At 45.6% G+C, this 22,831-nt stretch overlaps 1 pseudogene; it reads right to left on the reverse strand.

The window, feature by feature from the left end:
- Positions 1–2,472: 2,472 nt before the first annotated feature.
- Positions 2,473–22,601, reverse strand: LOC124028480 (annotated as a pseudogene).
- Positions 22,602–22,831: the final 230 nt, after the last annotated feature.

Here is a 22,831-nt window from a genome sequence, read left to right on the forward strand (position 1 = left end):
TGTCACATTTACACATTATCTGGTAAATCTTTGTTAGGTAAATATGAGCGTTTGGATCAGTCTCATACGTGGACCAGGAACTAACGCAAGGACCCCCAAAAACAGAACGCCTATGTCGATGCCTGATTAAAAAAATACAAGCCAGCTGTCAGGATTTTGACACAGATAGAACAGTAAAACCAGATGTTTCACCGAATGTACAAAATCTGAAGTATCCGGTTGACATTTCCACTCAACACCAAGGTGATGAGAGGAATCCAAGTAGGAAGGAGATGGAATTTGGCCGATATTCAGAAAAATTTCTCATCATGAAACATTTGATCTCAATACCGTTTTGTGTTCCCAAAACTAAAATATGTTACGAATAGAGCGGGCTAAGTTGGTAGACTTAACCATTTTCCAAAGTTTAAAATGTGTTTGTTGTTTAGATGGAGTACAAGGGCGAATTGAGTTATTGCACACGAGCACTTCAGTGTGGGCGTTCCCTAACTGAAATATGCAAATAAATGATAGAACCCACCAATAGGATCTCGATATCTCGTACTTGGGTCTGCCCACTATGATTCATTTGCTCCCATTGGTAACGACAGGCCATGGTCTATCTTGGCTTAGTTATAACAAATAATTGGTTTTAAACATATTTCTGGAGAGAAATAGTTGACCACTGTGGTATTAGGGCTCCCGAGTGGCGCAGCCGTCTAAGGCACTGCTCCTCAGTGCAAGCGGCATCACTACAGTCCCTGGTTCAAAACCAGGCTGTATCACATCCGGCCGTGGTTGGGAGTCCCATAGGTCATTGCACAATTGGCCCAGCGTTGCCCAGGTTTTACCGGGGTAGGCTGTCATTGTAAATAAGAATTTGTTCTTAACCGACTTGCCTAGTTAAATAAAATAAAAATTAAAGCAGCACACCTAGTAAGCTACTGGAGCCTCACTCTACCTGTGATTTCAGAGAAATGTTTGATAAGGTGCGAAAATGAAAAAAGATTTATTCCTCAGTGTGCACTGTTACATTTTTTTCTTTAAATTATTTTTAAGTCATCTTCTCAATCTGTGGTTTCCATTAGATACGCTAAGTCAAAATGGCTATAATCGTAAAAATGTAGTTAAATAAAAATGAGCTTTTTGTTCCTATTTTAAGATTGTATAATTTAGGCAGGGTTTATGACTTTGTGACTGTGGTAACTAGTGATGTCCCTATCTGTACATAAGTAGCTGTTTTAGTTTCCAGAAACATGTGATATTGTCAGGTGTTGTGTATTCGTGCACCCAAATTCAGGACGTGTCTGAAGCGTGGATGGCTTGACTGCAGTAATTTGAGAGACCCTACAATATGCACAAAATAAACTCGACAGAACCTTTTTGTGAATAATAGGATAGTTATCTGTAAAATAAATACATAAATGAAATAAAATAAAAATCACTCATGGGGATAGTGCCAACACCCAAAGGTATCTCAACCACTGGTAATGGGGAGGGAAAGACAACACACAAAGAGAACACAGATGTTACGAAACAGTCTCTCTCTTTATTCTGCCGCACTGCAAATGGGAATTATTTCCATGGCATGCCACATCAATACAGGAACTGTTTAAGGATCGATAACACTTAGAATCTGCTCCAGGGAAAAGAGAGAGATAAGGGTACCAAAAAGAAAATAAACAATTCTCTCTGTGATCCATGTAAATTCATTTTTTTTATATTTTTTTAATATTTTTTTGTAGACTTTACAAAGTGCTGTCCAGTAGCCAGGCAGATAACGAGCCGGCCCTGCTGTCTGAGAAAGAGAACGGGTCAGCTGGAGAACGTGGTACTGCCCTCAACCTCTTAGGTCAGGGGAAAACCTAAATCATGTACGAAGAAAATACAGTCCGTGTCTGAAACAGGGGGGGGGGGGGGGCGGGAATCAAGATTGTACCCCAATAAATGTTGACAGTCCCAATAACTTCAGATCATGTCAATCTAAGTCTTACAAGACAGAGTTGGCCAAGGTAAGAATCCACAACCACTATGCCCTTGCAAAAGAACTGGACACCAAAAGAGTGAACTTCAGATCCATATGAGGGAGAACCAACGTTAGATTTATTTATAAAAAAACTTAGAAATTACAAAAGAAAAATAAACACAATTCCAAGTACAATTTTTACCACATAATAAACGAGAGAAAAATAAAATAAAAAGGTCAACAACTGTCTTCTAAGAGAAAACCTTCGAGGAAAAAAAAAAAAGTTGTCTTCTGTCTTCTCTTAATTATTATTTCCTATTGTTTTAAGATGGACAGCCTCTCTCACACACACTCAAGCATACGGTCACACATCTCTCTCACACACACACTCTCTCTCTCTCTCTTCCCTCAAACACACACTGGTGCCCTGGGGCGAATGGCCAACCAACATGCAGGTGGTTCTGACTGAGGTTTTAGGCCATTTGATCAGTCGTTGAAGCCCCTCATCTACTTCCCAGTTCTTTAGATCAAGCCCTCCTCTTCTTGTAGTCCTCCAGGTTGAGAGACCTACGTGGAGCACCGTCCTTCACTGCCAGGGTGTTGGCTCACTGACAGAGACTTGGCTTCTGGAACACACCAGAGGAACAACATTAGTCTGACACATCTGTTGTTACAGGTGTAGGTTCCCCTAGACGCTGACCTTGAGTGAGTTTAGCATTTCCCTCACAAGTGGTTAAGGTTAGGACTTGGTGAGGGGAAGCTGATCCATTAGCTGGTCATAGCCGGCTTTGGCCAATAGGCTATGTAATTCCTTTTAAGAAGAAGGTAAAGTAACAGCAATTGCAGCAGTGATAATATATATATATATATATATATATATATATATATATATATATATATATATATATATGGACTCATGACATGTTATAACTTGGAAGCATACTGTGATAAATTAAAAAAACATTTAATGTGTCCTTTATTTATACAAAGGGGGTATAATGTGTATTTGCAGTAACATGGAGTGTATGTATTTTACTCAAGGCATCTTTAAAACCTACAGGCTTTGTATTTCATCCTAGGGACTGTTGAACCGTGTTCTGTACAGTAGAAACATGCTGTGGACCCTTTACTTAAGAAATCTCAAATTCATCTCAATGGACATAACTGTGCTGAATTCTCAGAATCAACCGGGTTGGTTCCGTGACACCCTGCCTTATCAGCCCCGCCCTCAGTGAGTATCCCAAAAAATTACAGGACTTGTTAACCAGACCGGTAGATAAAGTTTATTTGCGGTGTGGCCATGCCAGTTTGAACAAAAATTATCCTGCGGAACCCCGATCTGTACCAATTTAGGGGTTGAAACCCTAGGGGTTGAAACCCCGATCTGTACCTAGGGGGTTGGAAACCCCCGATCTGTACCTAGGGGGGGGTACCCTGATCTGTACCCAGGGGAAACATACATGTGTCATGTGTAACGGTATTGTTAGTGCACATTGAACTACCCTCCTGGAGGCATGGATCGAACCCACCACTTTGTTACGTAGACATTTGAAACTGTCCGTCTCACCTGCGTTGGGAACCTGTAGGTCAATCTTGACGTCAAAGTCGTGAACTTTAAAGAGGTCCTCTGACAGGTCGCTGGTGTTCTTTGTCGGGTCGATGACTTTGAGAGCAGCCTGTCCTGCTCCCCTGCCCATCTCAAACTCCAAGTCCATCTCTTTGCCTGACCCTTCTCCGTACTTCTCATTGAGGTGTTGGAGGATAGCTGCATGGACTGAAGGGTCTCTGGCCTGCCAAAACACAAACCGTCAATACTGCAGACAGGCAAGTACTGCAGACAGGCAAGTTATTCAGAATTTTAATACGTGTAAAAAACGCTTAAAGTTGCTCGTGGATACTTTATCATCTCAGCATTCAAACCCTCACCCTGGCTCTGGGACTGACTTTGTAGCCCTTACTGCTGAGGTTGGCTACCCCCCACCTCACCTTTTAAATGTATAACAATATAAATTGAGCTTGGCTGATGCTTTAAGCTCACGAGTGGCGCAGCGGTCTAAGGCACTGCATCTCAGTGCTAGAGGCGTCACTACAGGCCCTGGTTCGATTCCAGGCTGTATCACAACCGGCCCATAGGGCTACACACAATTGGCCCAGAGTCGTCCGGGTTTGGCCGTCAATGTAAGTAAGAATTTGTTCTTAACAGACTTCCCTAATTACATTCTTAAAAATTAAAAGCTTTGGGCGGAACACAAGTTAATAATAGGCCAATGTGATTTATAGGATTTAAAAAATAAACTTAAAAATCTGGATATTTTCTACCTGCAAGCTGCAATGTTTTTATTTTTAACTTTAAATTCTCTGGCAACTGCCAAATTCTCTAAAATGACGTTGGTTGAGCGGCTTATGGTTGAGAAATGAACATTCAATTCTCTGGCAACAGCTCTGGTGGACATTCCTGCAGTCAGCAAGCCAATTGCACGCTACCTCAAAATTTGAGACATCTGTGTGATTGAGTTGTGTGACAGAACTGCACATTTTAGGGAGTGTCCTTTTGTCCACAGCACAAGGTGCAACTGTGTGATGATCATGCTGTTGAGATTGCCTGGGATGACAACAAGCTCAGTCCGATGATGCTGTGACACACCGCCCCAGACCATGACGGACCCTCCACCTCCAAATCAATCCCACTCCAGAGAACAGGCCTCGGTGTAACGCTTATTCCTTTGACGATAAACGCGAGTCCGACCATCACCCCTGTTGAGACTAGTCAGTGAAGAGCACTTTTTGCCAGTCCTGTCTGATCCAGCGACAGTGGGATTGTGCCCATAGGCGACGTTGTTGCCGGTGAGGACCTGCCTTACAACAGGCCTACAAGCCCTAAGTCCAGCCTCTTTCAGCCTATTGCGGAAAGTCTGAGCACTGATGGAGGGATTGTGCTTTCCTGGTGTAACCCGGACAGTTGTTGTTGCCATCCTGTACCTGTCCTACAGGTGTGGTGTTTGGATGTACCGATCCTATGCAGGTGTTGTTAGACATGGTCTGGCACTGGGAGGACAATCAGCTGTCCATCCTGTCTCCCTGTAGCGCCGTCTTAGGCGTCTCACAGTACGGACATTGCAATTTATTGCCCTGGCCACATCTGCAGCCCTCATGCCTCCTTGAAGCATTCCTCAGGCCCGTTCACGCAGATGAGCAGGGACCCTGGGCATCTTTATTTTGTTTATGGTTCATTGAACATGGAAAACAGTGTTTAAACCCTTTGCAATGAAGATCTGTGAAGACATTTGGATTTTTACGAATTATCTTCGAAAAGACAGGGTCCTGAAAAAAGGGACGTTTTTTTTTGTTGCTGAATTTAGAACCCATTGCCCTTCATGGTTGTGATGTCTGGGGTCCGCTCACCAACCAAGAATTCACAAAAAGGGACAAACAGGAAGTAGAGACTCTGCACGCAGAATTCTTCAAAAATATCCTCTGCGTACAACGTAAAACACCAAATAATGCATGCAGCACAAAACTAGGCCGATACCTGCCGATTATCAAAATCCAGAAAAGAGACACTAAATTCTACAACCACCTAAAAGGAAGCGATTCCCAAACGTTGCATTAACAAAGCCATCACCTACAGAGAGATGAACCTGGAGAAGAGTCCCTAAGCAAGCTGGTCCTGGGGCTCTGTTCACAAACACAAATACACCCCACAGAGCCCCAGGACAACAGCACAATTAGACCCAACCAAATAATGAGCAAACAAAAGATAATTACTCGACACAATAGAAAGAATTTAAAAAACAGAGCAAACTAGAATGCTATTTGACCCTAAACAGAGTACACAGTGGCAGAATACCTGACCACTGTGACTGACCCTAAACAGAGAGGACACAGTGGCAGAATACCTGACCACTGTGACTGACCCTAAACAGAGAGTACACAGTGGCAGAATACCTGACCACTGACTGACCCTAAACAGAGAGGACACAGTGGCAGAATACCTGACCACTGTGACTGACCCTAAACAGAGAGTGGCAGAATACCTGACCACTGTGACTGACCCTAAACAGAGAGTACACAGTGGCAGAATACCTGACCACTGTGACTGACCCTAAACAGGAGAGTACACAGTGGCAGAATACCTGACCACTGTGACTGACCCTAAACAGAGAGTACACAGTGGCAGAATACCTGACCACTGTGACTGACCTACAAAGAGAGTACACAGTGGCAGAATACCTGACCACTGTGACTGACCAAAACTTAAGGAAAGCTTTGACTATGTACAGACAGTGAGCATAGCCTTGCTATTGAGAAAGGCCCGCCATAGCCTGTCTTCTCTTGAGAGCCATGTCTGCCTATGTGCACACTGCCCACAAAATGAGGTGGAAACTGAGCTGCACTTCCTAACCTCCTGCCCAATGTATGACCATATTAGAGAGACATATTTCCCTCAGATTACACAGACCCACAAAGAATTTGAAAACAAATCAAATGTTGATAAACTCCCATATCTACTGGGTGAAATTCCACAGTGTGACATCACAGCAGCAAGATTTGTGACCTGTTGCCACAAGAAAAGGGCAACCAGTGAAGAACAAACACCATTGTAAATACAACCCATATTTATGTTTATTTATTTTCCCTTTTGTACTTTAACTATTTGCCCATCGTTACCAAACGGTACAGAGACAATTATATAACATTTGAAAATGTCTCTATTCTTTTGTAACTTTGTGAGTGTAATGTTTACTGTTCATTTCACTCTTGTTAGTTATCTATTTCACTTGCTTTGGCAAGTAATATATGCAGTAATATATAATATATAATATAATATAGTATGAGGTTTGTATTACTGGTTGGTATTACTATGAACTACTGAATTATCGCATTGCCTCAGCAGCACTGTACTATACTACTGCATACATTAACCTGTTTCCCATGCCAATAAAGCCCTTTGAGTTGAATTGAGAGAGAGACAGAGAGACTTACGTTAGACACCATGGTAGAGAGACAGAGAGACTTACGTTAGACACCATGGTAGAGACAGACTTACGATAGACACCATGGTAGAGACAGACAGAGAGACTTACGTTAGACACCATGGTAGAGAGAGACAGAGAGACTTACGTTAGACACCATGGTAGAGAGAGACAGAGAGACTTACGTTAGACACCATGGTAGAGACAGACAGAGAGACTTACGTTAGACACCATGGTAGAGAGAGACAGAGAGACTTATGTTAGACACCATGGTAGAGAGACAGAGAGACTTACGTTAGACACCATGGTAGAGAGAGAGAGACTTACGTTAGACACCATGGTAGAGACAGACTTACGTTAGACACCATGGTAGAGAGAGACAGAGAGACTTACGTTAGACACCATGGTAGAGAGAGACAGAGAGACTTATGTTAGACACCATGGTAGAGAGAGACAGAGAGACTTACGTTAGACACCATGGTTAGACACCATGGTAGAGAGACAGAGAGACTTACGTTAGACACCATGGTAGAGAGAGACAGAGAGACTTACGTTAGACACCATGGTAGAGACAGAGAGACTTAGATAGACACCATGGTAGAGACAGACAGAGTTAGACACCATGGTAGAGACAGACAGAGAGACTTACGTTAGACACCATGGTAGAGAGAGACAGAGAGACTTATGTTAGACACCATGGTAGAGAGACAGAGAGACTTACGTTAGACACCATGGTAGAGAGAGAGAGAGACTTACGTTAGACACCATGGTAGAGACAGACAGACTTACGTTAGACACCATGGTAGAGACAGACAGACTTACGTTAGACACCATGGTAGAGACAGACAGACTTACGTTAGACACCATGGTAGAGACAGACAGACTTACGTTAGACACCATGGTAGAGACAGACAGACTTACGTTAGACACCATGGTAGAGACAGACAGACTTACGTTAGACACCATGGTTGGTTTGCACTGTCGTCTAGTAAACGGGTCCATCTGCATCTTGGCATTCTGTCCTTCAGCCTGACAGAAATAGTATTAAAAAAAATATATATATATATATAAAATAAATCACTTTTTTTTTTAAACGAGAAATTTTAAAAAATTGATAGGCTACAGTAGTTCAGATGTAATGACAAGGAAGAGAACTGCAAGTTCAGTGAATCACACTCATTTGAATTTCCTGCTGCGTAACAGTGCTTGTAACGCCAGGGTAGTGGGTTCGATCCCCGGGACCACCCATACGTAGAATGTATGCACACATGACTGTAAGTCGCTTTGGATAAAAGCGTCTGCTAAATGGCATATTTTTGATCAAATTAAGACACTACAGCTGTAGTACGGATACTTACCACTAGGGCTTTCTCAGACTCCACGATGTTCCAGCTCCGATTCCTCTGGTTGATGTAGCTGGAGAAAACAGATGGACAGGCAGACAGGGTTATATAAACAGAGAGATAGACCGAGAGATGCAAAAAGAGATATAGAGAGGGGGAGAGAAAGAGAAAGAGAGAGGGAGAGAGAGAAAGAGAGAGAGAGAGAGAGAGAAAGAGAAAGAGAGAGGGAGAGAGAGAAAGAGATATAGAGAGAGAGAGAGAGAGAGAGAAAGAGAGAGAGAGGGGAGAGAGAGAGAAAGAGAGAGAGAGAGAGAAAGAGAGAGGGAGAGAGAGAAGAGAGAGGGAGAGAGAGAAAGAGAGAAAGAGACAGCAACAGTTGGTAGGGCAGATATGGGCAACTTGATCTGAACTCATCAATGGGGGGCTGCAGAGGTTTGTTGGTCTACGTGCCCACATCCCTACCCACACTAGCCTTTTGGGGGCCCAAAGCTCAATTTTGAATATCCTGCAATCATACACATTTTGTCATGGGATGGAGAGAATATTTTAAAATGTTATAATTAATTTAATTTCATGCAATTCTACACATTTTGCCATGGGTGGAGAGAAATGGTTTTCCATATGTTATCTGAGTGAGAGTGACTACATTTAAAAAAAAAAATGGGGGCCCACGGTCGGTCATTTGACAATATATCTAAGTTTAGATAGCTGGCCCGCTCGACTATCTAAAAAATGTTTGCTGACACGGGCTACTTGAGTGCCTGTCAGTGACTGGCAACAGTTACTGACACCCCACCCCCCCAAAAAAAACTACATCTGTATTTTTTTCTGTCTTTTGAAATTGATTCTAAGGACGCCAGGGTTGTGGGTTTGTTCCCACGGTGCACCTATTCGGGGAAAAGGTACACAAATGTAATGCACTCACTACTGCCAGTCGCTCTGGGTAAGAGTCTGTTAAATGACTCACTACTGTAAGTCTCTCTGGATCAGAGAGTCAGCTAAATGACTCACCACTGTAAGTCTCTCTGGATCAGAGAGTCAGCTAAATGACTCACCACTGTAAGTCTCTCTGGATAAGAGTCAGCTAAATGACTCACTACTGTAAGTCTCTCTGGATAAGAGAGTCTGCTAAATGACTCACTACTGTAAGTCTCTCTGGATAAGAGAGTCGGCCAAATGACTCACTACTGTAAGTCTCTCTGGATAAGAGTCGGCTAAATGACTCACTACTGTCAGTCTCTCTGGATAAGAGTCGGCTAAATGACTCACTACTGTCAGTCTCTCTGGATAAGAGTCGGCTAAATGACTCACTACTGTCAGTCTCTCTGGATAAGAGTCTGTTAAATGACTCACTACTGTCAGTCTCTCTGGATAAGAGTCTGTTAAATGACTCACTACTGTCAGTCTCTCTGGATAAGAGTCTGTTAAATGACTCACTACTGTCAGTCTCTCTGGATAAGAGTCTGTTAAATGACTCACTACTGTCAGTCTCTCTGGATAAGAGTCTGCTAAATGACTCACTACTGTCAGTCTCTCTGGATAAGAGAGTCTGCTAAATGACTCACTACTGTCAGTCTCTCTGGATAAGAGTCTGTTAAATGACTCACTACTGTCAGTCTCTCTGGATAAGAGTCTGTTAAATGACTCACTACTGTCAGTCTCTCTGGATAAGAGTCTGTTAAATGACTCACTACTGTCAGTCTCTCTGGATAAGAGAGTCTGCTAAATGACTCACTACTGTCAGTCTCTCTGGATAAGAGAGTCTGTTAAATGACTCACTACTGTAAGTCTCTCTGGATAAGAGCGTCACCTATATAGTACAGAACAGAATTTTACTGATCAGCAAACTATGCATCAGGTAAAGAACAACGTTATAACACCAACTTGGGGGGGAGACGGGGGGAAGACAGGCGAAGACGGAAGACAGGCGAAGACGGAAGGGGGAAGACAGGCGAAGGGGGAAGACAGGCGAAGGGGGGAAGACAGGCGAAGGGGAAGACAGGCGAAGGGGAAGACAGGCGAAGGGGAAGACAGGCGAAGGGGAAGACAGGCGAAGGGGGAAGACAGGCGATGGTCTCACCTGATGGCAGAGATGTTTTTGGTCCTCTGTCTGTCCAGATGCTCGGCCCTCTCCTCCAACTCATTCAGCTGGTCCTGGATCTCTTTGGCTCGGTCTCCTTCTCCACTCTCCTCTGCCATTGCCTGGAGGTGAGAACACACATAACATGTGTATATACCAGTGGGGGCTCCTCAGAGGAGGAAGGGGAGGACCACACACACAATAAATAGCAGTACACACAGCAGTGCACACAGCCGTACGCACAGCAGTGCACAGCCGTACGCACAGCAGTGCACAGCCGTACGCACAGCAGTGCACAGCCGTACGCACAGCAGTGCACAGCCGTACGCACAGCAGTGCACAGCCGTACGCACAGCAGTGCACAGTCGTACGCACAGCAGTGCACAGTCGTACGCACAGCAGTGCACAGTCGTACGCACAGCAGTGCACAGTCGTACGCACAGCAGTGCACAGTCGTACACACAGCAGTGCACAGTCGTACACACAGCAGTGCACAGTCGTACACACAGCAGTGCACAGTCGTACACACAGCAGTGCACAGTCGTACACACAGCAGTGCACAGTCGTACACACAGCAGTGCACAGTCGTACACACAGCAGTGCACAGTCGTACACACAGCAGTGCACAGTCGTACACACAGCAGTGCACAGTCGTACACACAGCAGTGCACAGTCATACACACAGCAGTGCACAGTCGTACACACAGTAGTACACACAGCAGTACACACAGCAGTACACACAGCAGTACACACAGCAGTACACACAGCAGTACACACAGCAGTACACACAGCAGTACACACAACTATAAAAAGTACACAGTAGTACCCACAGCAGTACACAGTAGTACACACAACTATAAAAAGTACACAGTAGTACACAGCTAATGAAAAACAAACTTCCTGGGTTAAGAAACGTGTGTTAATCTACCTTATCTTTGAGTAGTGATGTTTTCTTCATGGCGTAGTTGGAAGGCGCCTTTCGGAACCTGTCTTTCTCTTTTACAATCTGTGAATAGACAAATCAACAACTAAATCACATCTGGGTTGAAATTCAACATTATACACTAAGGGTTGGGCAGTCTCCAGATCGTTATTCCATCATGTAGTTTCCGTACCATACCGGGGCATATAGTATTACCGGATTACCCAAAAAAATAACATTTGTAAATAAAATGATTTTTTTTTACCCACAAAACAATTTAGGCAGCGTGGATCTCGGTCCAGGAGGGGACAGAACGTCTCTGCTGTAACCAACGAGTTTGATCATAGCTGGAGCCCTGAGCTGGATAGAATATTCTTTGATACATCTTAGACTTCTAAGTGAGGATTTCTAAGTGTGGTGAGGTGAGGGCCCTGGCAGAGAGGAGGTGAGGGCCCTGGCAGAGAAGAGGTGAGGGCCCTGGCAGAGAGGAGGTGAGGGCCCTGGCAGAGAGGAGGTGAGGGCCCTGGCAGAGAGGAGGTGAGGGCCCTGGCAGAGAGGAGGTGAGGGCCCTAGCAGAGAGGTGGTGAGGGCCCTGGCAGAGAGGAGGTGAGGGCCCTGGCAGAGAGGAGGTGAGGCCCCTGGCAGAGAGGAGGTGAGGCCCCTGGCAGAGAGGAGGTGAGGCCCCTGGCAGAGAGGAGGTGAGGCCCCTGGCAGAGAGGAGGTGAGGCCCCTGGCAGAGAGGAGGTGAGGCCCCTGGCAGAGAGGAGGTGAGGCCCCTGGCAGAGAGGAGGTGAGGCCCCTGGCAGAGAGGAGGTGAGGCCCCTGGCAGAGAGGAGGTGAGGCCCTGGCAGAGAGGTGCCAGGACAATAACCTCTCCCTCAACGTCAACAAAACGAAGGAGCTGATCGTGGACTTCGGGAGACAGCAGAGGGAGCACCTCCCTAACCACACCGATGGGATCGCACTAGAGAAGGTGAAACGTTTTAAGTTCCTCGGCATAAACATCACGGACCATCTGAAATGGTTCACCCACACAGACAGTGTGGTGTTGCGCCTCTTCAACCTCGGGAGGCTGAAGAAATCTGGCTTGTCACCTAAGACCCTCACAAACACAAACCCTCACCATAGCATCTCCCACCTGTAGCACACTCTCCAGCAGGTATATCTCTCTAGGCACCCCCAAAACCAATTCTTTCTTTGGCCGCCTCTCCTTCCAGGTCTCTGCTGCCAATGACTGGAACGAACTACAAAAATCTCTGAAACTGGAAACACTAATCTCCCTCACTAGCTTTAAGCACCAACTGTCAGAGCAGCTCACAGATTACTGCACCTGTACATAGCCCACCTATAATTTAGCCCAAACAACTACCTCTTTCCCAACTGTATTTATTTTATTTATTTTGCTCCTTTGCACCCCATTATTTTTATTTCTACTTTGCACATTCTTCCATTGCAAATCTACCATTCCAGTGTTTTACTTGCTATATTGTATTTACTTTGCCACCATGGCATTTTTTGCCTTTACCTCCCTTCTCACCTCATTTGCTCACATTGTATATAGACTTGTTTCTACCGTATTATTGACTGTATGTTTGTTTTACTCCATGTGTAACTCTGTGTCGTTGTATCTGTCGAACTGCTTTGCTTTATCTTGGCCAGGTCGCAGTTGTAAATGAGAACTTGTTCTCAACTTGCCTACCTGGTTAAATAAAGGTGAAATAAAATAAATAAACACTTTTACAGATGCTCAATTGAGAGCGCCCTGTCAGGCTGTATCACCGCCTGGTACGGCAACTGCTCCGCCCGCAACTGCAGGGCTCTCCAGAGGGTAGTGGGGTCTGCACAACGCATCACCGGGGGCAAACTACCTGCCCTCCAGGACACCTACACCACCCGATGTCACAGGAAGGCCATAAAGATCAAAGGACATCAACCACCCGAGCCACTTCCTGTTCAGACCGCTATCGAGGTCAGCCCAAAATACATAAACACATGGAACACGGGGTCCCTTTGATAATGAACACTTTGATAATGGAACACGGGTCCCTTTGATAATGGAACACGGGGTCCCTTTGATAATGGAACACGGGGTCCCTTTGATAATGGAACACGGGGTCCCTTTGATAATGGAACACGGGGTCCCTTTGATAATGGAACAGGACCCTTTGATAATGGAACACCGATGGAACACGGGGTCCCTTTGTGGAACACGGGGTCCCTTTGATAATGGAACACTTTGATAATGGAAGTCCCTTTGATAATGGAACACGGGTCCCTTTGATAATGGAACACGGGTCCCTTGATAATGGAACAGGGATCTTTGATAATGGAACACGGGGACACCCATGGAACACGGGGTCCCTTTGATAATGGAACACGGGTCCTTTGATAACCTTTGATAATGGAACACGGGGTCCTTTGATAATGGAACACGGGGTCCCTTTGATAATGGAACACGGGTCCTTTGATAATGGAACCGTCCCTTTGATAATGGAACACGGGGTCCCTTTGATAATGGAACACGGGGTCCCTTTGATAATGGAACACGGGGTCCCTTTGATAATGGAACACGGGGTCCCTTTGATAATGGAACACGGGTCCCTTTGATAATGGAACACGGGGTCCCTTTGATAATGGAACACGGGGTCCCTTTGATAATGGAACACGGGGTCCTTTGATAATGGAACACGGGTTTGATAATGGAACACTTTGATAATGGAACACGGGTCCCTTTGATAATGGAACACGGGGTCCCTTTGATAATGGAACACGGGTCCCTTTGATAATGGAACACGGGTCCCTTTGATAATGGAACACGGGTCCCTTTGATAATGGAACACGGGGTCCTTTGATAATGGAAACGGGTCCCTTTGATAATGGAACACGGGGTCCCTTTGATAATGGAACACGGGTCTTTGATAATTTGATAATGGAACACGGGTCCTTTGTCCCTTTGATAATGGAACACGGGTCCCTTTGATAATGGGGGTCCCTTTGATAATGGAACACGGGTCCCTTTGATAATGGGGGTCCCTTTGATTGGAACACGGGTCCCTTTGATAATGGAACACGGGTCCCTTTGATAATGGAACACGGGTCCCTTTGATAATGGAAACACTTTGATAATGGAACACGGGTCCCTTTGATAATGGAACACGGGGTCCCTTTGATAATGGAACACGGGGTCCCTTTGATAATGGAACACGGGGTCCCTTTGATAATGGAACACGGGGTCCCTTTGATAATGGAACACGGGGTCCCTTTGATAATGGAACACGGGGTCCCTTTGATAATGGAACACGGGGTCCCTTTGATAATGGAACACGGGGTCCCTTTGATAATGGAACACGGGGTCCCTTTGATAATGGAACACGGGGTCCCTTTGATAATGGAACACGGGGGTCCCTTTGATAATGGAACACGGGGTCCCTTTGATAATGGAACACGGGGTCCCTTTGATAATGGAACACGGGGTCCCTTTGATAATGGAACACGGGGTCCCTTTGATAATGGAACACGGGGTCCCTTTGATAATGGAACACGGGGTCCCTTTGATAATGGAACACGGGGTCCACGGGGTCCCTTTGATAATGGAACACGGGGTCCCTTTTGATAATGGAACACGGGGTCCCTTTGATAATGGAACACGGGGTCCCTTTGATAATGGAACAATGGAACACGGGGTCCCTAATTGATAATGGAACACGGGGTCCTTTGATAATGGAACACGGGGTCCCTTTGATAATGGAACACGGGGTCCCTTTGATAATGGAACACGGGGTCGGGGTCCCTTTGATAATGGAACACGGGGTCCCTTTGATAATGGAACACGGGGTCCGGGTCCCTTTGATAAATGGGTCCCTTTGATAATGGAACACGGGTCCCTTTGATAATGGAACACGGGGTCCCTTTGATAATGGAACACGGGTCCCTTTGGGTCCCTTTGATAATGGAACACGGGGTCCCTTTGATAATGGAACACGGGTCCCTTTGATAATGGAACACGGGGTCCTTTGATAATGGAACACGGGGTCCCTTTGATAATGGAACACGGGGTCCCTTTGATAATGGAACACGGGTCCCTTTTGATAATGGAACACGGGGTCCTTTGATAATGGGGGTCCCTTTGATAATGGAACACGGGTCCCTTTGATAATGGAACACGGGGTCCCTTTGATAATGGAACACGGGGTCCCTTTGATAATGGAACACGGGGTCCCTTTGATAATGGAACACGGGGTCCCTTTGATAATGGAACACGGGGTCCCTTTGATAATGGAACACGGGGTCCCTTTGATAATGGAACACGGGGTCCCTTTGATAATGGAACACGGGGTCCCTTTGATAATGGGTCCCTTTGATAATGGAACACGGGGTCCCTTTGATAATGGAACACGGGGTCCCTTTGGAAATGGAACGGGGTCCCTTTGATAATGGAACACGGGTCCCTTTGATAATGGAACACGGGGTCCCTTTGATAATGGAACACGGGTCCCTTTGATAATGGAACACGGGGTCCCTTTGATGTGGAACCTTTGATAATGGAACACGGGGTCCCTTTGATAATGGAACACGGGGTCCCTTTGATAATGGAACACGGGGTCCCTTTGATAATGGAACACGGGGTCCTTTGATAATGGAACACGGGGTCCCTTTGATAATGGAACACGGGGTCCCTTTGATAATGGAACACGGGGTCCGTCTTTGATAATGGAACACGGGGTCCCTTTGATAATGGAACACGGGGTCCCTTTGATAATGGAACACGGGTCCCTTTGATAATGGAACACGGGTCCCTTTGATAATGGAACACGGGGTCCCTTTGATAATGGAACAGGGTCCCACTTTGATAATGGAACACGGGTCCCTTTGGGGTCCCTTTGATAATGGAACACGGGGTCCCTTTGATAATGGAACACGGGGTCCCTTTGATAATGGAACACGGGGTCCCTTTGATAATGGAACACGGGGTCCCTTTGATAATGGAACACGGGGTCCCTTTGATAATGGAACACGGGGTCCCTTTGATAATGGAACACGGGGTCCCTTTGATAATGGAACCACGGGGTCCCTTTGATAATGGAACACGGGGTCCCTTTTGATAATGGAACACGGGTCCCTTTGATAATGGAACACGGGTCCCTTTGATTTGATAATGGAACACGGGTCCCTTTGATAATGGAACACGGGGTCCCTTTGATAATGGAACACGGGGTCCCTTTGATAATGGAACACGGGTCCCTTTGATAATGGAACACGGGGTCCCTTTGATAATGGAACACGGGGTCCCTTTGATAATGGAACACGTGGGTCCCTTTGATAATGGAACACGGGGTCCCTTTGATAATGGAACACGGGGTCCCTTTGATAATGGAACACGGGGTCCCTTTGATAATGGAACACGGGGTCCCTTTGATAATGGAACACGGGGTCCCTTTGATAATGGAACACGGGGTCCCTTTGATAATGGAACACGGGGTCCCTTTGATAATGGAACACGGGTCCCTTTGATAATGGAAACACGGGGTCCCTTTGATAACACGGGGTCCCTTTGATAATGGAACACGGGGTCCCTTTGATAATGGAACACGGGGTCCCTTTGATAATGGAACACGGGGTCCCTTTGATAATGGAACACGGGGTCCCTTTGATAATGGAACACTTTCATAATGTTTCCATATTTTGCTTTACTCATCTCTATATACTGGATTCTATTCTACTGTATTTTAGCCAAAGCCACTCTGACATTGCTCGATCTAATATTCATATATTTCTTCATTCCATTCTTTTACTTTAGATGTGTGTGTATTGTTGTGAATTTCTAGACACTACTGCACTGTTGGAGCTTGGAACACAAGTGCTGAAGTACATCAAAGTGTGTCTGTCCTCGGTTGCAACACTCGCTACAGAGTTCCAAACTGCCTCTGGAAGCAACGTCAGCACAATAACTGTTTCGTCGGTACTTTCATGAAATGGGTTTCCATGTTCAAGCAGCCGAGAACACAAGCCTAAGATCACCATGCGCAATGCCAAGCGTCGGCTGGAGTGGTGTAAAGCTCACCGTCATTGGACTCTGGAGCAGTGGAAACGTGTCCTCTGGAGTGATGAACCACACTTCAAATTCTGGCAGTCTGATGGACAAATCTGGGTTTGGCCAGGAGAACGCTACCTGCCCCAATGCACAGTGCCAACTGTAAAGTTTGGTGGAGGAGTAATAATGGTCTGGGGCTGTTTTTAATGGTTGAGGCCCCTTAGGTCCACTGAAGGGAAATCTTAACGCTACAGCATATAATGACATTCTAAACAATTCTGTGCTTCCAACTTTGTGGCAACAGTTTGGGGAAGGCCCTTTTCTGTTTCAACATGACAATGTCCCCGTTTTCAAAAGCGAGGTCCACACAGAAATGGTTTGTGGACATCGGTGTGGAAGAACTTGACTGGCCTGCACAGAGCCCTGACCTCAACCCTATCGAACAACTTTGGGATGAATTTGCCTCATCGCCCCAACATCAGTGCCCGACCTCACTAATGCCTGTGGCTGAATGGAGGCAAGCCCCCCCCCCCCATCTAGTGGAAAGCCTTCCCACAAGAATAGAGGCTGTGATAGCAGTAAAGGGGGGGCCCAACTCTATATTAATGCCCATGATTTTTGGAATGAGATGGACGAGCAGGTGTCCACATACTTTTGATCATGTCATACTACTTACGTCCTCGATGTCTTTGTCGTTGAATTTGTAGTTACAAGCCTCTTTGATGGCCTGTTCCTTCTTATTGATCTCATCTAGAGTGGGAACCTGCATACTGGCTATGATCATCTGTAGACAGAGAGGAGACATATCAAACACCTTCAATACTCCACTAGACACTGCTCTACGACAGGCTGACGTAATCCTGACATAACATGGCATAACCCATGAGGCTAACTAGCCACCTAACTAGCCACCTAACTAGCCATCCAGCCACCTAACTAGCCATCCAGCCACCTAACCAGCCACCTAACCAGCCACCTAACCAGGCACCTAACCAGGCACCTAACCAGGCACCTAACCAGGCACCTAACCAGGCACCTAACCAGGCACCAAAGCAGCCACATATCCAGCCATCCAACTAGCCATCTAATTAGGCATAACCAGCCACCTAACCAGCCATCTAATTAGGCATAACCAGCCACCTAACCAGCCACCTAACCAGCCATCTAACCAGCCATCTAATTAGGCATCAAACCAGCCATCTAATTAGGCATCAAACCAGCCATCTAACCAGCCATCTAACCAGCCATCTAACCAGCCATCTAACCAGCCATCTAACCAGCCATCTAACCAGCCATCTAACCAGCCATCTAATCAGGCATCTAATTAGGCATCTAACCAGCCACCTAACCAGCCACCTAACCAGCCATCTAACCAGCCATCTAACTAGGCACCGAACCAGCCATCTAACCAGCCATCTAACCAGCCATCTAACCAGCCATCTAACCAGCCACCTAACCAGCCACCTAACCAGCCACCTAATTAGGCATCTAACCAGCCATCTAACCAGCCATCTAACCAGCCACCTAATTAGGCATCTAACCAGCCATCTAACCAGCCACCTAATTAGGCATCTAACCAGCCACCTAACCAGCCATCTAACTATCCAACTTAGATCCACAACATTCACTCTCGTTATTCAAATGGTCTGTCGTTTGAAGTCTTGCCATCTACCAGGTGATGAAGTTAAAGCAACTATGGCTCATCCAATCAGCACGCTACCACTGCCACTTCCTCAAGTCAACATCCAATAAGCATGCTCCTCCAGTCAACTCACCGCCTCTTTCCACTTCATGAACTCGTTTTCTGTGAACTCCTGATTAGACACAAACTCCAGTCTGAAGACTCGGGTGTCACCACCATGGCTAGAGGAGAAATATGGGACAGAGCACAGAGAAACATTTAGTCGGCACAGAGAAACAGAGAGGAGGAGAGAAACAGACAGAGGAGGAGAGAAACAGACAGAGGAGGAGAGAAACAGACAGAGGAGGAGAGAAACAGACAGAGGAGGAGAGAAACAGACAGAGGAGGAGAGAAGCGGGCAGAGGAGGAGAGAAGCGGGCAGAGGAGGAGAGAGCGGGCAGGAGGAGAGAGCGGGCAGAGGAGGAGAGAAGCGGGCAGAGGAGGAGAGAAGCGGGCAGAGGAGGAGAGAAACGGACAGAGGAGGAGAGAAGCGGACAGAGGAGGAGAGAAGCGGACAGAGGAGGAGAGAAGCGGGCAGAGGAGGAGAGAAGCGGGCAGAGGAGGAGAGAAACGGACAGAGAGAAGAGGAGAGAGCGGAGAGAAGCGGGCAGAGGAGGGAGAGAAACAGACAGAGAGAAGAGGAGAGAAACAGACAGAGAGAGAGGAGAGAAACAGACAGAGAGAAGAGGAGAGAAACAGACAGAGAGAAGAGGAGAGAAACAGACAGAGAGAGAAGAGAAACAGACAGAGAGAAGAGGAGAGAAACAGACAGAGAGAAGAGAAACAGACAGAGAGAAGAGGAGAGAAACAGACAGGAGAGGAGAGAAACAGACAGGAGAGAAACAGACAGGAGAGAGAGAAACAGACAGGAGAGGAGAGAAACAGACAGGAGAGGAGAGAAACAGACAGGAGAGGAGAGAAACAGACAGGAGAGGAGAGAAACAGACAGGAGAGGAGAGAAACAGACAGGAGAGAGAGAGAAACAGAGAGAAGAGGAGAGAAACAGAGCGAAGAGGAGAGAAACAGAGGCGAAGAGGAGAGAAACAGAGCGAAGAGGGAGAAACAGAGCGAAGAGGGAGAAACAGAGCGAAGAGGAGAGAAACAGAGCAGAAGAGAGGAGAGAAACAGAGAGAAGAGGAGAGAAACAGAGAGAAGAGGAGAGAAACAGAGCGAAGAGAGAGAAACAGAAACAGAGAGAAGAGGAGAGAAACAGAGAGAAGAAGAAACAGGAGAAGAAACAGAGAGAAGAGGAGAGAAACAGAGAGAAGAGGAGAGAAACAGAGAGAAGAGGAGAGAAACAGAGAGAAGAGGAGAGAAACAGACAGAGGAGGAGAGAAACAGAGAGAAGAGGAGAGAAACAGAGAGAAGAAGAGAGAAACAGACAGAGGAGGAGAGAAACAGAGTAGTAGCAGGTAAGAGCTGAGTAGTTTTACCGTAACTGTAGTCCTTTGTTGGTCGGGTCGTTCCCAACTGGTACACTTTAGCAGTCTCTACCACGTCAACTATTTCAGCCACCTTGTCACAGGGAAGTACAAGAAATACTCATTATTGAACATAGCTAACTGAAACATGTACAAAATGTTTGGCCAAGGAACAATCTCCAAAGTTAAATAGGAAGACTGATTCAGGCTGGTTTCCCTCAGACAGAGTAAACCCGAGTCACTTTCAATGGAGATTCACCATTGAACTTTATAAAAATAAATCTTAATCTGGGTCCAGGAAACTGCCCCAATTAAACCGCATGTGGTTACCCTGTAAACTGGTTTGCTACTACTGTTCCCGATGCCAATCAAATGCGAAGCAGCCGCTGACCGTCTTCTGGAAGAACGGCATGTGACACCAGCGTTCCAGTTTGTGGCGGGACAGACGGACGCGGTTCAGTTCGTCTGGTAGCGACACGGGTTGAGACTTTGGTGGCGTCTCCTCTTTCCTGGAACGCCACAAGACAGGAAACGGAGGTCATGCAGAGAGGTGTTCAATTGTTGGTTAATTTTTTTTTAACTAAAAAAAAAAAAAAAGTGTTTTCTTAACTCAAGAAAAACAACTTACAAGACCGAATGGAACCAACTGTCATATAGAGCTATGATCAAAACGTTACCTGACACTGAACAACTATCTACAGCTGACACACACAGTAGTACTATCAATTAAACCATTATCTGTCCATCTACAGCTGAGACACAGTAGTACTATCAATTAAACCATTATCTGTCTATCTACAGCTGAGACACACAGTAGTACTATCAATTAAACCATTATTCGTCCATCTACAGCTGAGACACACAGTAGTACTATCAATTAAACCATTATTCGTCCATCTACAGCTGACATACACAGTACTATCAATTAAACCATTATCTGTCTATCAATTCAACCATTATCTGTCAATCTACAGCTGACACACACAGTAGTACTATCAATTAAACCATTATCTGTCAATCTACAGCTGAGACACACAGTAGTACTATCAATTCAACCATTATCTGTCAATCTACAGCTGAGACACACAGTAGTACTATCAATTCAACCATTATCTGTCAATCTACAGCTGAGACACACAGTAGTACTATCAATTAAACCATTATCTGTCTATCTACAGCTGAGACACACAGTAGTACTATCAATTCAACCATTATCTGTCTATCTACAGCTGAGACACACAGTAGTACTATCAATTCAACCATTATCTGTCTATCTACAGCTGAGACACACAGTAGTACTATCAATTCAACCATTATCTGTCTATCTACAGCTGAGACACACAGTAGTACTATCAATTCAACCATTATCTGTCTATCTACAGCTGAGACACAGTAGTACTACCAATTAAACCCTAATGTCTATCATTATCTGCAGAGGATAGATAGAAAGATACTCACTCTTCGTCTTCGGAATAAGATGAAGAGTGTGAACTGCGCACTTTCACGGATGATTTGTCGTCGTCCTCCTCCTCTTCCTCCTCCTCATCGTCCGGTAAACCTCGCTGGTTTTCAGGGGCAGCCGTTTCGCCAGGAGCTCCGCTGTCCAAATCCATTGGTGTTTTGTTGTCATTTAGCAGACTTTATTTAAAGTACATTTCCTAAACACGTATTCTGTTCTCCCAACAGAGATCAAAGGTCTGTAACGTTTCTTATTGGGGAAAAAAACAGATAAAGCCTCCTGTTTCACTTCCTCCCGTTGACCCAGTGCATAAATGCTAACTATTGACTACATGTAATCGCTTGACGACAATGAAAATGCGAGGACAAACACTACACAGCCAAACAGACCTGTCCTCGTTTTCTTCTTCTCTCTCCGCTTTCAGTTCCTCCATGGCCTGAGACTTTTATCCAGCTTCTCATCCCGTTTAGTCCTCCTCTCCTTGTTGTAGGACATAACCTTACAGGGGCATAGGCACAGCGTACCGGTTAAAGACTACGGAAAACACAAAATGGCCGCGTTGTTTTCTTCATAAGACGAGGTTTGGGATCAGAGGATGAACTCACCACTTGCTGGTCCTGATGAGTTCTGTCTTCATGATGGCCGCTGGACGATCTCTCCCTTCTTCTTCTGTTCTTCCTCGTGGTTCTTTTTCTTCTCCTCTTTCTCCTTCTTCTTGCTGTTTTCAGCTTCTTTTAATTTCAAATCTGTACAGAAAGATTGACCGGGTCAGGCGAACGGTGTGAGGAGTGACATAATAATAATTCGGATGTTCATTTCAATCACCTAAAAACAGTTGAACAAAATCAACTGGTCTACTGATCAAGTATAACAGCCACAGGGATGTAAAACTCTATATCTTGGGTGTGCTATTCAAACTTTTCTTGGAGATTCTTTATATGAACAAAATAACTAGAATAATGTTCACAAGCCAACA

Source organism: Oncorhynchus gorbuscha, unplaced genomic scaffold (genome assembly GCF_021184085.1).
Source record: "Oncorhynchus gorbuscha isolate QuinsamMale2020 ecotype Even-year unplaced genomic scaffold, OgorEven_v1.0 Un_scaffold_4257, whole genome shotgun sequence".
NCBI classification, from domain to species: domain Eukaryota; kingdom Metazoa; phylum Chordata; class Actinopteri; order Salmoniformes; family Salmonidae; genus Oncorhynchus; species Oncorhynchus gorbuscha.